Raw genomic sequence first — 16,680 nt, 5'->3', positions numbered from 1 at the left:
TTACTCCATATGAGCTGCAGAAAAGGCTTCTGTATGAGGGGATTATGGCTACAGTTCAGATGCTCAACATTTCCTAGCTGAAGCATTTCACAATGAGGCAATAGTATCATTAAGAGTTTGTGAGGCAACACCATGAGCTTTATTTCTTCTGCTTGAGCCTCCCTAAAATAGATATTTTTGTAAGGTTATGATGAAAATCAAAACAAGTTGTTGCTTTTCTTTATTTCTCCAAAACTAGTTGCTTTGGAAATAGAGAAAATGTCCCACAATAAGCTGTACAACATGATCATGCTATCAATGCAAAATGATAACACAATATCCCAAGAGAAAGATGAGCAGATTTTTTGTCCACCAGCATACGTATGCCTGAGCCTGCTTGTATGCAAACACAAACTCACTCTGGACTAAATTAATGAGCTATAGTATTTTGTTCTTCCCAGTTCTTTGTGTTTCCAAAGACATCTAGTGTTTAGGTATCTATTTAGGCATTCCTGAGCATATAATGCATGCTGCTCACAGCTGAATTAGGTTAATCAGCTCTTCTCCTGTTTAAATCAGAGATGCTGTTGGATATGTCAATGGCTGGAAAAAGTTCTCCAGGTGGTGTGTATTTTGCAAAACGAGTGGTTTGACAAATCCACTCAAGGCATCCAAGATAAATCCTTCAAACTACAAATTCTATTATTACTGGGCATGTGCTACCCCTCTGCAGTGACCTTGCCATCCTAAGCAGGTTCTTATGACATCACCTTAATGCCGTGGCTTAAAAACAGCTTAATTAATTTAGTGTCTATGCATTGCTGTCTGCTGCCATTGTAACCTTCACATAAATAAAAAGAAGATAAGGCACCCAGCTGCCTCTCATGCAGAGCCCTGTGGGTCCTGGCCATAACCCCCCAGCTGCTTCAGGGGTATCTCTGAGGAACATGAAGTCCATCCCTGAAGAACCAGCCCAGGCAGACTCCAGCGGAGCAGTGGATTTCTGTGCAGGTCACTCCTTTCTTCCATTACTTAACTCCACATTGCCATTGGCATGAGGATTACCTTGTGTTCTATAACAGCTGGGATTTTTACCTCCATCTACAAAGTAATTAATTTTCCTTAAGTGTGATAGTGGCTTGGTGTTAAGTAGCAAGACGGATAGGGTTGCTGTAATGATGTTTTCTGTAGTCTGGTTGTGATACTGTAAGATAGCATCTGTTTCTGGTTTGCCCTATTTTAAATATCATGCTCACAGCAAGAAAAAATCTTTCTGACTCAATGTTGAGCTCTGAACTCATAGAGTTATTTCTGTTTAAGTATTACCTATTCTCAGTGAGTGTTTTAATGTGTGTTTAGAACAGAAAATAGCTTTATTTTTTTTCTTTCATTACAACATTACAACCTGGAAAGTAGACAGGTGGCAGTTAAAGGAAAAAAAGCTATAATGCCATTAATGGTTTAACTTATTTTAACAAGAAGGGATTTATTGCTTACTAGCTTGTGTTTATAAATAACTGTACTTTCAGTCAGTAATGGAGGGAGTTGGGGGGGGGGGGGGGGGGGGAAGAGATAAAATCATAAATGTGACTTTAGATTTCTTTAATTTTCCTAAGCAGTAGACTTGTAGACCTTCTTTTTATATTACTCATCAGCTAACAAAAGAAATCCCCATCCTAGATCTACCCAAGAAAATCCAGGATTGAAGTTCATGCTGAGACTAATCTATGCAGATTAAATAGCTGTATTGTCTTTCTCCCTGAAGTATACAGCTTGGCAGCATACTCCAGAAGCCAAACCCAGATATAAAATAGAAGAATGCACTGTGTTTCTACCCAGCTCCTGGGGCTGGCCCAGAAGCAGCAGCTCTGTGGGACCAGGACTGCTGCTTGCCCATGGTGCTGGCTTTGAGGTCTGGAGGTTTGCTCTCAGGAGGTGCTGTCACTTCTTCTTGTGCACTGCCAAATGCCCTCAACAGCCCTTCACTTCTGAGTTCAGTCCCAAAAAGCTGCACTAGCCTGGCAATTGGCATTGCAGCAGTAAATAGTATTATCTGAATAATGCATGTACCAAGCATTATAGATGATCAAGCTTCGCAGGGCAGGAATAGGTTCAAAAAGCCCTTTTTTTGGCAGCCCTGTTGTTGTGTCATAAAGTGCGTGACTTGTTAATGGGGAGCAGCTGAGACAGCCCAGGTGGAAAGATGCATTGGAGCTGGCTGCTTTGTTCAAAGGGAGCTTTACAAAAATGTTTGCTCTCGTGGAGCTGGCTGAAGGTGGAGGAGGGCTGTTAGGGAGCCAAGGCTCTCCTCCCTGCACAAGCCTAGCGAAGGGCTGTGTCAGTCACCCATGAGTTGTTAGAAAGGTAGCTTCAGAGATCTCACTGTACTTCTATCTGAAACTATCCAGCTGGGAGGTTGAATGCCAGCGTTTGCGGAAGAGTGAATATTTTTCCATTATAGAAAAAAAACTTTGAGAAGAACCTGGGCCATGTATTGCCCACGGTGTATAATAGATTGAGTGAGGAATCCATCCTCATGGGCTCTTTTCCATTCAAAATAAAGATGAGATACCTATACATGGATAATGCCACTACTTTTAATCATACTGCTGGTGTCTGCATTGTCCAGCATGTGTGGGAAGGGAACCTCCAGCATGCTGGGTCCCAGGAGGAGTTGAGGATGGTGGCTTTAGGTGGGTGCCACCAAGCTGTGCATGGAACAGCCACACTGGGTTGCATCCTGCTTTTTTTCTGGTATCGGTGGAGTTAGTTAATTGAGTTCTGTGGGTGATACATATTTCTCTGGCTTCTACTGCACACTGATCACCCTGTGGCTGTGTCACCATCAAGATGTTTTTCCATTTTCTTTAATCAGATTAACCAGCTGCTCATGCTCTTGGGACACTGACTCTGTGAGACGTATTTCAGACCTTGGTCTGTCTCACCTTTGTATTTACCCCCCTCTACATCTGCATGCTTGGAGCAAGGGGATGATGTCCAGCTCTACCTGCTGGGGCACATATTTTGTTTCCTGCGAGAGGAGCCCTGTTAGTCCTCAGGCATGCTGTGCTGCACCTGTGCTCCCTGCAGAACGGGGCTGGAGGTGGTACTGCCATAGGGAGCTGCAGGGTGCAGAGCTGGTACCATCTGCCAAAATATCAGAAGGGATGCTTGCAGGCTGAAATAAGTATTTCTTGTTTTTTTAAACGTCCCTCGATGTCGTTGGGTGTTGTGGGATGTATTTGGGTTGGGCAAACTGCACCACAGTTGAAGCTCCCTCTTCTTAGCATGAACACGGCAGGGAGCTAATTTGTCCCTAATTTGGTGTAAATATTAATTAAAATGGGTATGTGAAAATGACCACAGACTTCACATACATGCGTGGAGTCTGTTCCAGAGTGCTCTTCATATAGTGCTTAGTGGGCACCATGTACATAATTCAGTGAATAAATATTTCCATTATTACACTTAAAGTCTGGAAAAGAGAACCCAGTAACCCTCTGAATAGCATCAGATGTATCCAAACTAGATTATAAAGGGCTTGTCCATATCTACGTGCATTAAAGGTTGCCTCTTACCCTGGTCTTAATGCACACAACCAGGGCTGATTGCTAATGAAATCAACAGCCCCTGACAATCAGATGATCGACAAAGGGCTAACGTGTTGCTTGTTGGGCAAAGTTGGGGCTTTGCTGTGTGCCACGCTGCCTGGAAGCAGCTGCTGTCGCTGCTTTTTTTCCTGTTTCCCCAAATCTTGCAGCTTTGGTGAACAGGGCTTGTAAAACTGCAGTTACTATAAATATGCATGTGTCTTCCTTCATAAATTATTCCTGATGTGTGTGTTTTAAGTAGGACAAAGATTATGAACTAGACTCTCTATAATGTTAGTGGGGAAGTTATTTTTATGAAGTGACTTGGATTTGAATGTCAGGTATTTTTATAGTGGTGTTCACTACAGCAATACAGTACTGATTTTTGCCCCCCCAGCACTAAATAAGATTTTCAGGGCAAGTCTATCTGCATGGAGTTGATATCTGGGATGCTTGAGCAGGTTGGTGGCCCCCTTGCTTCTACAGCATATCTGAGCTCCAAAAGAAGTTACTTGTGCCCAGCCATAACAGAGGTGAAGGCATTAATTGGTTTGCATAGCAGTTACACACTTCAACACACCTTTCCATTTACTGACTGGTTTTATGTAGCCCTGTGCTTGCAGCACTGCGCTTCTTGTGTGTTAGCAAGGTGGGATAAGTGGTGACATAGACATGGTCATTGCCCAAATCACTAGTGATAAATCTGATCTGTTCTTTAAAAGGAAAACTCATATTAAGGTAGCTAGTCTGCTGAAATACAGCGTTTTATATTCAGGTGGGATCAAACCTTTCTTTTTGACTGGAGATTATTATGTTCAATATAGTAGGAAATTATGTTCAATATAATAGGAAATTACGTTCAATACAATTGGAAATTACAGAGATCTTTAATCATTTCTTCCTCTAATGACTAAATGTGGTTGTCAGAAACAGTGAGAAACGTTTTCATTTTCTAGTCTGAAAGTCCTTCTGGAGGCAGACTTGTGCTGGAGCACTTCTCAGAATATATCCTTGGAAGCATCTGTCAAAGGAAGACACTAAAATAGACTTTCTTTTATCTTTTTATACATTATGGGCTTAGCTTGACAGCTTTTTCTTAAACACATTTCCTGTTGTTTTCGTTGCCCTCCTAAAACACAGATAATACATGTAGGAACGCTCCCCGGTACATTTATTTACTATTCTTGGCTGGTGAAACTTCCACATCACCATTTCTACACCAATGAGTACTGGTATGTGGAAGTACATACTCCTGACTGGTTTTATGCTGACACAGCAGCACTGAGTCAGAATCTTTCTTGTCCCACTCCATCTTCTTCACTCAAGTCACTCTGCCAGAACTGAAGTTTCTCTCATATTCTAGGCAGGGGCTTACTCTGTGTTCTTTTTATAATTATTATTTAATCATCCTTTGCTAGTAGATGGACTCAACAGTGTGCCATTAAATTACTAAGAAGTGCTCAGCCAGCTGGGGTGTAAAGCAAGCTGGAAAGCCCTGCACTGCAAAGCTTGTACCTGCCTTCCCATCCAAGCGTGCACATCCCTACATCTCCCCTTGGGAACGGGGCCAGACCATCAGCCTGAGCAGGCCACCTGGTTTCAGCTCCCACACCATGGAGAATGAGGAGAGGTTTTATTTTATCCAGGAACATCCTCATGAAAGAGGTTGTAAGTTATCTCACTGTTTCTGGAGTTCCGTCCACGAAGCTCTTACTCAGAGAGGACTATTGATGGGAAGATCCTAGAATATTTCCTCTTTCAATAACAATGAAAAACCCGCTACACACCACAATTTTGGATGAGTCTTTCAATGCAGTAGGGTTTTAATGATCTCACTGTTGCCAAGTTTTGCTTTCAAAACCCCAGTGGAACATTTTTGCCAGGCCTATTAGATAATGCACACAGTTTTTGGGTACAAATTCACAATTGATTCCACTGTTCAGTGTCCTCATGCTACACCTTGCCAATATCACATACGTTTGTTTTCCGTAAATTCCATCAACCATGGTCTGGAAGCCATGGTTTTCATAGTTCAGTGCATCCTTGCTTTATACGCATTTGTTATAGCTGGTCACTATTCTTTAACAATTTTTTGGTCTAATTTAACTTCTCTTTAAAATAAAATTTCTGTGCCAAATGGAGCTCATTCTCTGTTGTTGGCCAGTTTTGACCCTTGTGTTGTAATACTTGCTTCTTCATACTTATTTCTAATGGGTTTGTTCACACTTTTCTCCCAAAGTGGACACTGGACAGTTTTGGGAGAAGTGAATCTTTCTGTAGGTCATTCATTTTGTATTTTCTGAAGAGCTGAAGATCCTAGGGCCACAACAAATATATTTGACTCCAAATCAGTTTCATTGAAGTTTTGTCCTGACCAAAGACCCAAACCCAACTGATGACTGAAGTCCGGGCTGGCTTTCCATCCAGTCCTCAAATAAGTGATTTTTGTAGAGCATCCCTGTCGGGATGGGAGCTGGAGGGAGAAGAGCACGGGGTGCACTGGGGCTGCTGTCACTATTTCAGTGTCCCATTGCCAAGGAATGGCCAAGTCACCACTTTTAGTGGCTATTTTGGTCATTTCTGTTCTGGTGTGTTTTTTTCCAGTATTGCTTAAGAAATAGTCGTGAGCTACCCAAAAGATTAATGACAGGGCCTAATTGGTTTTGCCATTCTTAGAGATGATGGGCCAAATTAATCCCTGTTAGAGCTCCATTAATCTTTCTGGATTTACATCCAAGATTAATTTGTCCCTATGATACTCATCACTTGCTGTGTGGTCTGTGGAAAATCACTTACCTTTGCATGTGGATTTTCCATTCCAGCTGGAAAATGGGGGCAATAACTCTGAATTCAGTGAAAATGAATGTTGTGAGCACTGCCAGGATTTGTTAAAATGGATGACTTTCTTTTTTTTTTTTTTTTTTTTTTTTTAAATAAAATGCACGTTTAATTTGTGAATGTTAGTTTCAGATTGCACTTGTTCTCTTGCTTCTTAGTGAAGCTTGGATAGAAATATTTTTCCCATGGGGTGCAGATATGCCTGGTATTTATACTGAGTGATGTCTTGGCACCATAGTGCTGGGTGGGAAATCGTGTGCTGATTATCCCAGGCCAAGGGTGTTACCCTTCAGGTTTTAAGGAAGTCAAACACGCATACCCAGGGGCAGAATTTGGCCTTTTTCATTCTGGCTTTGTTCAGGCCAATTTCTACAGCTGTTCCTCAGTGAGAATCTCACTGAAGATAGCAGGAGTTTAGCTTAAGTAAGGATTACAGGATTAATCCCTCTATCTCCCATCTAAATGACTGCAAAAACAAACATGACTGGAGATCTCCAGAGTTCCCTAGCTCAGGTTCTCCTCATTCTGCTCACAGATGCGCATTGAAATGCGCCTCTTATGGATTAAGGCAGCAATTGCATTTACCAGGAGGCTTCTGTATTTGCAGAAAAATGTTCTGGTAATGCCACCAATTAGATAAAACTGGGACTTCACACGGATAATAGAAAAGAATCTGCTGATAAGGATTGCAGCAATTTATTATAGCAGGGGCTGATGCTAGAGGTGAATAACAAGCAATCCATCAGTTAGATGATGAAAAGTGCTCTTGAGTTTTACAATCCATTCCCTGTTAATAACCTCAGGCATTGTTACTCAGCCAGAAAATATATATGTTGAAATCTGTTCTTCTCCATTTACGCATATTTAATGTGTTCAATTGCCTAAATTAGCAAATATATGTATAATAAAGTTAAAGGATCAGTTATTGTCATATTTTCTAAGAGGAAATTATGCAATAAGATTTAATGATCTTTGCAAAGAAAAAGTGCAATGTGTTCGGTAAGGAAATAATTACAAGGCTTTGACATTTATTTGTTACAGCTTCTTTGAATGATTTCCAAATTGCTATGTATATGCAGGTATTTTTTCACATGCATTTTATTTTACAACCAGTATTAGTTATTTCTTCTTAATTCTACATATATAAAGGCTGTTTTACCTACTTACTGGAATTCCAATGGACATGCTAAATATACACGGAAATCATTGTCAATTATTTATTTGAGTTGGCAAGAAAAAATATTTTTAAAGTTTAATGAAGCCAGCAGTCATACACAGTTTCATGTTGCTGAGCAACAATACTGATGGCCAGTATATTTAAGGTAAAAGAATACAGAATAACTGTGTTGATGCCTCAGGGCTCTGTTGTACCTCCCGCAGCAAACCTCGGGGGACCCAGATCAAAGGGTCCAGCAGGCTGAATTTCTCATGAAGCAGCGGCTGGCAGGTCAGGAAGGGAAGCTTGGAGGACAGCATCTTAACTCCATGGGTCCCAGAAGCCCATGGGAAAGGCAGCTCTCACCTCCATCAGGGTGTGAAAGGTGGAACAATTTGAGTAGATCGAAGGGGAAGCTTGAGAGGGATGTAGGGGAGTAGGAAAAAAAAAAAAGAGTAGTGAGCTTGGCATTTCTCAGAGTTCAAGGATATAGTCACATTAAGTTAAGTAAAAGGCAGAACATAAATTTGATTAAAAGAAAAGCTTTTGCACAATGCATAATTGATCTGTAGAGCTAACTACATCAGAGTATTACTGAGGCCAAAAGCATAAAAGATTCAGAAAATGGCTAGCACTAACAGAGGCCATGCACTCATCATTACCTGCAGGATATAAATACATATTTTTATACAAGGGAAATTATATATGTAATTCCACCTCCTGCAATTGATGAAGGTATATATGTTCACGCTTCCTGGGACTGAATAGCAAAACTGGGGAGAAAATCCTCCTAAGGACAAGCTGTTTTATAAGTGTCTACTGTGTCTTGCTGAGGCCCATCTGGTGCTGGGCTAGCCCTGTTGCAGATCTGGGTTCACCTGGTAGTTCTTGCTGGTGTGACATTTTGTAGGGAGCACCGTGCTGTCCCCTGCAGGCTGGCTCTTGTCTCGGGCTTCTTCCTTTGCATCTGGGTTAATTCTGTGGGAGCTGAGCAGGTGACAAGGGAGGTTTCATACAGGATTCAGCCTCCTGCGAGCTGCTGTGGCCTCACAGGTGAAAGGAGAAGCCTTTCTGTCTGGAAAGGAGGCAGACGTTGCGCACTGATTTGGCTGTGCCTGCCCAGCAATATCTCAGTGGGGAGAGGTGCAGGACCATGGCACCCAGCCACAGCTTCTGCTGCTGCTGTTTCCCCCCGCAACGTGGGGGTGAAGCTATACAGCAAAGTGACCCTTTCTTTATTAGCCGTGCCGCCCCGTTAGCACAGCGGTGCGGAGCAGTTACACGCTGTCATCCTCCGTTTGTGCCTATTTTTGAAGAGCCTCCTCTCTGCCTGCTGGGAGTTACGTTTTTGAATGTTCCCTTTCTGTGCTCTCTGAGTCATATTCCCATCATTCCTATACCTCACAATATTTTCCCATTGCCATAGTGACTGCTTGCAAGGAAAGCACAGCTGAGTAACTTCAGGTTTTTGCTGAACCCAAATTGCCTACCAGACCGGACCTTTGCTTCAGTTCGTGTTACATCAAGCAGGCAGCACAAACCAAATACTGTATTTTATTTTTAGAGAATCTTAGTTCCTTTCTGAGACAGAGAAGATATTGTCACCTGTCAGGTCTAATAGTCCTCCCTCTGAATAATGCCAGTTGTTCTCATCCTAAATCTTCTCTGAAAGTAGGGCAGCTGAAAGTAGCCCAGCTGAATCCTAACAGAGTAGCTAAATGCATATTATTGCAATGGTAAATTATGTGTTGTTCCACTGTATTTTCCCCCCTCCCTTAGGCTGAATTCCTTAAAATTAGAAAGAGTTTTGACCAACTCCATAATTCTAAACACCTCCCTCTGTTGGACGCAGATCCAAATGTCACAGCATTCTCAAATGTCACAGCAGTGTGTCTAAGCAGAACGGCAAACCTGAATTTCAAAAATGTGAAGATACTATTTTAAAATGTATGGCTTATGTTATGGAATAAAAGATATATATATATATAAAAATGTACATCATATAAAAGTACAAATTTTAATTTAATCTAGCCATCCTTTATACATGTATATAATGTATACATTAAACGTGTATTTTAGATAATGTAGAAGTCAAATTGTTCTTGCAGAAACTAGTTCTGTTAACAATGTGAACTGTAAGTTCAGAAAAACAATTGTCTAGACTTCAAGGCTAAGGATCCTTTCAGTGCCTGTTTAGGAGATTGTACCTCCTAGAAAAAAAAATCATATCTGAATATCACTTTTTTAGGAGGGGAAGGGAGGACAGTTTGTACAGCATGCTTTTGCAATGTAGCACTCTGTAAATAAAGAGAAAAGAGGCATAAATGTCTTTCATCTCATACAAGGAAATAATAAAAACACATGCAAACATTTGATTCCTTAGCAGTACTTCACGATACGAAGCCAAGCACAGACTGAGTTCACTCTAAAACACTTTCAGATGTGCTGGTTTCAGATGCAGAGAAGCATCAAACACAAAGGGAGCTCTCCTTTCCGTAGCTGTATGCATTTGCCTGCTAAACAGCGATTAGACATTGTTAACTGAAAGCAAATACTGCAGCCAGTGTGAATAGCCTTTTTATTTTGTGAGCTTGTCCATATGGGCAGTGTAGGAGTGGGCCCAAAAAAGGGAACAGAGTAGAAAACCCAAATCCTAGCCATCCCACATATTGTTTTGTAAGCTGACAGTGGGGACACCTCAGTCCTAATGCCTACTCAGTCCTTTGGTATTTCACTACTGTGATTGTGATTTTTTTTTTTGGCCAAATTTTAGCTCTGCTTTCTATCTCCTCCTAGCAGGGATAGGAGCAGGAGACCATTTTACAACGAGCAACTAGTTAACAGAACTGCTTAGTACTGGCCTGGCCTGACATACACAAATGACTGTGAGAGGAAAAGCTGATTCCCCATCACCAGCCCCTAAATAGTAGCACCACATACATGAGTACTCAGAAAGGAAACCAGGAATTTATTTCCTGGTATGACATTAACTAAACTAGTTGCTCCATCAGTTGCCCTTGAGGAGGTAGGAATCTGTTGTTGATGACCGAAGCGGGGGCAAGATCTGATCTCATCAGAGCAGAAGATGGAGCAGTGGGTTGCTGTTTGGTGGTTAAGCAGGCAGAGGGCCTTTTAGACCTGAAATCTCAATTTCCATTATCCGAGTTAGATAGCACATGAGAGAGTTTGTAAGTGCAGCAGGGTTATTTGAGGTATTCCAGCCAATTACTTGTGCAATTCACATCATGTAAACCAAATAAAATAGGTGTGAGAAGAACAGCAGCACAATGTCCAAGGAAGCAGACCTGTACTTACTGTTCCCTGGGAAGCTTAAAGGTCTGAACAACAACGCTGAGGTGAATCTCAGGAAAACCAGACTGGAAAAGACTTTGAGAGTTCATCTAGTCAATGTAACCCAAGGCAGGGCCAACGATATCACATCAAACACTTGTCTAAAATGTTCTTAAAGACTCCATGGATGCTCTGTAACTTATTCTAGTGCTCTACTGCCTTTACCATTGGAAATATTTTTTTCTCTAATGTTTAATCTGAATGACAGCCTTTCTTGATACAATTTAAACACCATTTAAACTTGTTCTAACTGTGATAACTCTCTTCCTTTTTGATACAATTTTATGCGCTCAAGGAATTTATCACCCCCTTTCACACCACCTTCATGGGTTTGACAGCCTCAAATTTTGCTCAGCCTGCCTTCACAGGTCACGCTTTGAAGCTCTCTCAGATGATTCTGGTTGTCTTGGGGATTTTCTGTTTGTGGTCCACATTTACTTATGACATGGCATGCAGAACTGGCCCTAGTGCTCCAGCTAAGGCATTATCAGTGCTGAGTAAGGTGGAAGGATTACTTCATGCATTTGGAGGACTATTTATCCATCCCAGTATGATGCTTGCCTTTTCCAATTTGCACAGCACAGCTGACAAAATGTTTAGTTTGTACTCTAACCTTTTAAAACTGCTTCCTAATCAGTTATCTGCCTTCCATCAGACAATTGCTGCCTAAATGTAGTCTCTTGCAGTGGGCCAGCCTTATTACCTGTTACCTTGCCTTTACAGATGGTTCTTTCAAGTCTTTTTTTTTTTTCTTTTTTTAATTTTAATCTGCCTATTGACTAGCATACTAGCAGTGCTCCCAAGCTGTGACCTGCGCATTTAAGTAAGCTCTACTCCCTTTTTCAGTCATTAAGGAAAACGTTGAATATAATGGGACTAAGGACTAAACCATGCAGAATTGTATTTCATACATCCCCTCATTTTGTGTTATATTTAAGGTAAATTGCCTACAGTTTTACACCTGTTAGAACAGGTGTAGCAGGGTCACCAGGGCTGTGCTTCCTCATTTTGCTTGTGAGTGTGCAAAAAGCCTTGCTGAAGTGAAGTTATATGACACCGACAGCCTTCCCCCTGTCCACAACACAATGCAGTTATAGAAAGAACTAGGTTGGTTTGGCAAACTTTGTTCTTACAACTGCAGCTGAATGTGCTCACTTCCCCACTATCTTATAGGTACATACAAACAGTTTGTTTAAAAAATGCTAGGGATTTGTTTTTTCTTTTGGTGGTGAGTGGGAGGAAGCTACCTAGTCTGATCAGTAATCTCCCAGCTCCTTCTTTTTCCCCCATTCTAAGGCACCGTGCATTTCTGATCTTCTGTCACCCTGTGCCTCTAGTCTCTCAGAGACAGTAACTACCAGCTCTGTGATCAGCCTGCGCTTTAAGTACCGTGGGATGAAGTTAAACAGTCTAGCCAATTTGAAAAGAAAATTATCTGAATACAGTGCTGCCATGAGGTGAATCAAACCGAGGAACTGATTTATCTTACTAACAATCACCTCTTTGCTAGGCTAATTTTCAGCTGGATCAGTTCCCCCATCCAGATCCCTGCGTGCCCTTACCAATGGCTGTGGCAGTGGAATGCAGGAGGGAGCAAGGAGGTGGGGATGGAGTGAAGCAGAGGGGGTGTAACTGCAGTATTCAGCAACAGCACTTGCTTAATGTGTTTGAAATACATGTTGAATTAAGACAGATACAAAAAAAAAAAAAGTCATAACTTGTACCTTCTTGGTGTCATCTGCCAGTACCTGTCCTGCACACAAGCAGTGGGCCAGTGCTCCCCTGGCCTCCTTCACATGTACTTGTGGAGTGACAGCTTGTTGCCTCTCTGTCCCTGCATGCACCTCATTTTGTGCTTTTGTCTTTCTGGTTTTGCCTCAACATACTTTTGTAGCTCATCTATACTTATCCTGAATAATTCAGTCACTTTCCATATATTATCTTATGGCCAGGTCAGAAAGGGGCTTGTGATGTAGCCAGAGACTTTATTACTCCATTTTGTCTCCTTCCTCTGCACTGGGATAACTTGAGTTTCTGAGCTCCAAGGGAAAACATGCAAGGATGGAAAAACCCTGGCTTTCAAACTTCATGTGTCATATTTCCTAATTTCACGTGGGGGAATTCATGATTGAATTCATTCATTCATGAATGACAAAACAAAAATTCTTCATCAAACAAATGGAAAAAGGACAAAATGCTAAATTATATCGACTGTCCCCTAATTGTGTTGCTTGAATAGATGCAACTTGAAGCAGCACATAGCTTATGGAGAGCACAAGCAAGAGAGAAAAGGACGTTTGTCCTGTAGTCCTCTGGCAATTCTGATTTGCTCAGCAGAATTGAATGCAAACAGATATTTTACTCTCCTTCTAGTCTCTAATTGCATGATTTTCTGCAAATTCACATGTATGACAGTTGAAAATCATAGGTCATATGTATACTTTTCCAGCATAAAGTACTATTTACTCCTTATTCTTGGGTGGTCACCAAGTGACATGTAAAACAATGAAGTTGGCAAAATGTCCTTTTGCAGAGTCTTATAGGGATTTTATTCAAAGCATCTTAGAGATAGCAAGTGAATGCCATCTAACTATTTGATGCCCTTGATAATGCATCAAGTGCTTTATCTTCTTAATTGTTCATGTGAAGCTAAATGGCACCAATATTGCTAATCTTTTAATAAGTGAAGTGATATCTTGAAGGAATGGGAACATATTCTAGATGTGTAAATATGAAAAATCTGGATCCAATCTCAGATGAGCATTAAGCAGCTAGCTAGGTTATTTGTAATTAGTTCAGTATATAACACAATAATGCTATATTACATTTTTTCCATCAAAGAGTAATGAAACCAAGCTGAAGCTGATAGTACTCTGCAAGGCTGCAGCAGCTTCAGGCTTGGCCCTCGGCCTATTCTGCTCACCTTAGGGTGAGAATATTCCTCTGAAGAGATGTTTTTGGGAAAAGGTGCAAAATCCTTCATCACCAAATTTCTCAGGCATCTGTAAGATGTACCACAAGCTGGTTGTGGCCAAAACACTCATTAAACAGCTACCAATATGCAGAAGAGCTGTGTAAGAGGATGAATGCTAAGGAGAAGGCAGCGAGTGCTGCGTGACAGGGTCTGTGCGAGATCCCAGCTTGGCCTGCCCCTGGTCACGCAGTGTCCCTTGGCAGCCGCCAGCCCTTCATCAGCCAGTGCACACCGCGGGGGTTTTATGTTCTTAATTCTTTCGTTCATGGCTGCATCTGCTTGTGTAATTTATGGCACACAATACATATTTTTCTTTTGAGATCCGTTCTATTCTCTATTCCAGTATTTATTCCGTCGGAGAGTGGTGGGACAAGGAGGGGTTGTCAGGCATCAAAGAGTTGAAAAGAACTTGTCTTCTGGCTCTTTTTTCCTTGAATTATGACTGCACTAGTGATAAAATCCTTTTAGTTTCTCTCCATTCCCTTATCCATAGCTGTGGTTTTCTCTTGCTCCTTTGTAAGTTCGAGAGAGAAATGTCAGGTGGCGAAGTACTTAAGAATTAAAACGCTGCATCAGGAAGTGTTTTTAAAATTAAGCGACTCTGTATGTGCAACAAATGAAGGATTGTTCCTTATGTTGCCGTGGCTGGCAGCCAGGCAGCAGGGCCTGGACAATTTCTCAGGGCTTCTCTGCGGGAATGTCATTGTTGCCCCTTGTTCTTCTTCCTCTGTCCACAACTCAGACTGCCACCACCAAAGAGAAGAATGCCACGCATGGCTTCCCCCGGGGCGGATTAGTAATCCTACACCTTGCACTGCCTGGCAGAGGTGTTTGAAGACGAACTGCATTCTTTCCTCAAAAGCCAAATATTTCATTACTGTATGGGCCTGATTCCTTAATCCAAACCACTATGTCTATTCACGTTCCTGGGCATCTTGTTGAAGGCTTCGTTGGTTCAACCACTGCTTTTGTTGCATCTGATTGATTTTACATATGTCAAAAGAAGATGAAGAGTGGAATTTCAAAGTTTCTGGATATGCTGGCTGTGAATCTGCAGAAATAAATTGCTTTTAAAAAAAAAAAACACAACACGTGTAACACAAATTGCTTTGATCTCATTGCAGGCCTTGGGGTTGTTGCTCAGACCAGAACAGAAAAGTTTCTTCTGAGAAAAATGCTGCTCCAAAGTAAATAACAACAACAAAAAATATTTAATTCAAAACAAAATTACAGCTACCCACAAAAATAAAAGCTACAGCCCATGATGGAAATTACCTTAAAGTGATGTTGAAAACTGTCTGAAAGGATTGTTCCCTATTGCTTTCTTTTTTAAACCAGCCAAGTTTAGATTAGCTGATGATTTAACTGTTTTCTTCCATCCCCAGGTTGTGCCCAGGGATCTTGTACTGGGAATGCAGAAATGGGCTGAGGCAGCAAAAGCACTGGAGGGATGTAAGGTTTCAATGTAGGTGGTCCTGGGCTCTGACAGATATCAAAGGAATTGGGAGTGTAGTGGGCTGAATTTCCCGCGTATCTCTTGTAGGTCATCCTTTCTGCCAGCTCGGGAGAAGTTCATGGAGACTTAAGGAGTTTGAACCAGTCACCTCGCTATTGTCCTGCGCAGGGCTAACCTGTATGGTACAAACAGAATGTTGTCTGCCTTCTCCCCCTGCTTCTTTCTGTGTAATTAATAATTACACAAAGGCACTGGAGATGGATAAGCAAAACAATAAGCTAGGTTAGTTGGGGTAGTAAGTGGGCAGGGGTGATGGCAGGAGTTAAGATCACCAGTAAATCCTCCGCTTTCTGTGATTTGTTCACTAGTGCAAATTGTCTTTCCCAACAGACCCCTAAGAAAAGGCAAGCATAACATAAAGTCACTAAGAGACAGGCAGTATTTTTCCAGTTACCTCTGAGAAGACCTTTGCCATCATTCATTTCCCAGAGACCCAAAAGAACTTTAAAATGTCCTATCTGGGCAAATTTCCGCTAACATAAATTATCAATTTCAGCTCTTATTGCCAATGTAAAAAGTGACGTAAATGAGATGGGCTAGCCATTTGTAACATTAATATATTGAAGTGATGTGGTGCTTCATCTTATACATACATTTTTATGTGTCCTTTATTACTTACATGGTTGACAGTAAATTTTCCTAGTGTGCATTGGTTCCCATGATGCCTTCATTGTGCTGGATCCTGAAAACAGTGAAACACTGCCATGGGAAGGTGGGAAATTACGAATGTCAGGCCTGATAAGGCACAAGTTTAAACAATCAATCTACTGACTGAGAAATGAACTAAATAGTGCTGAGATACTTTCCTCTGTTCACAGGCATGTGGGTATATGTTCACAGAAGAGAGGAGCTTCTCTCTCCCAATGCAGCTGACAAATATTCTTCGCTCCTTACTGTTTCCTGCTTCTGTATTTTACACCTTCTTGTAAATTCTTATCATCAAATTAAAAATCTTTCTAAGAACTTATCAGAATGAGTATTTTAGTACCACCTTGTTAAAAAATGGTGAAATTTGTTAACACCTCAAAAGGTCAATTTACTATACTGTATCTACCATTAAAAACTAACAAACAAAAAAAAACACATAACACTACATTTTCCTCTAGCCTTCTCCTTCTGCAATACAATTCAGAAGGCATTGATTTATATTCTTATGGCTTTGTATAAAGCAGATACTAAATTCCAACAAAATATGACTTAAATATATGCATAAAATAGACCTCTGGAATATTTATTGTCACAGTTATCTCAGCCATGTGCTGGAGGAGTGCCCTTG

At 41.2% G+C, this 16,680-nt stretch overlaps 1 protein-coding gene and 1 long non-coding RNA gene across 3 annotated transcripts in view; both read left to right on the top strand.

The window, feature by feature from the left end:
- Positions 1–16,680, top strand: part of EML1 (EMAP like 1) — a 121,352-nt gene that overhangs the window by 18,530 nt on the left and 86,142 nt on the right. The gene's annotated exons all lie outside the window — the stretch shown is intronic.
- LOC119717090 (uncharacterized) lies at positions 439–16,367 on the top strand. The gene is made up of 3 exons (XR_005266083.2): positions 439–990; positions 15,274–15,353; positions 15,432–16,367. It is a non-coding gene; the product is annotated as an uncharacterized lncRNA (long non-coding RNA).

This window comes from Anas platyrhynchos, chromosome 5 (assembly GCF_047663525.1).
Source record: "Anas platyrhynchos isolate ZD024472 breed Pekin duck chromosome 5, IASCAAS_PekinDuck_T2T, whole genome shotgun sequence".
In the NCBI taxonomy this organism is placed as follows: Eukaryota; Metazoa; Chordata; class Aves; order Anseriformes; family Anatidae; genus Anas; species Anas platyrhynchos.
Note: the sequence above shows the minus strand (reverse complement) of the source record. Positions and strands in the feature narration are given on the sequence as shown.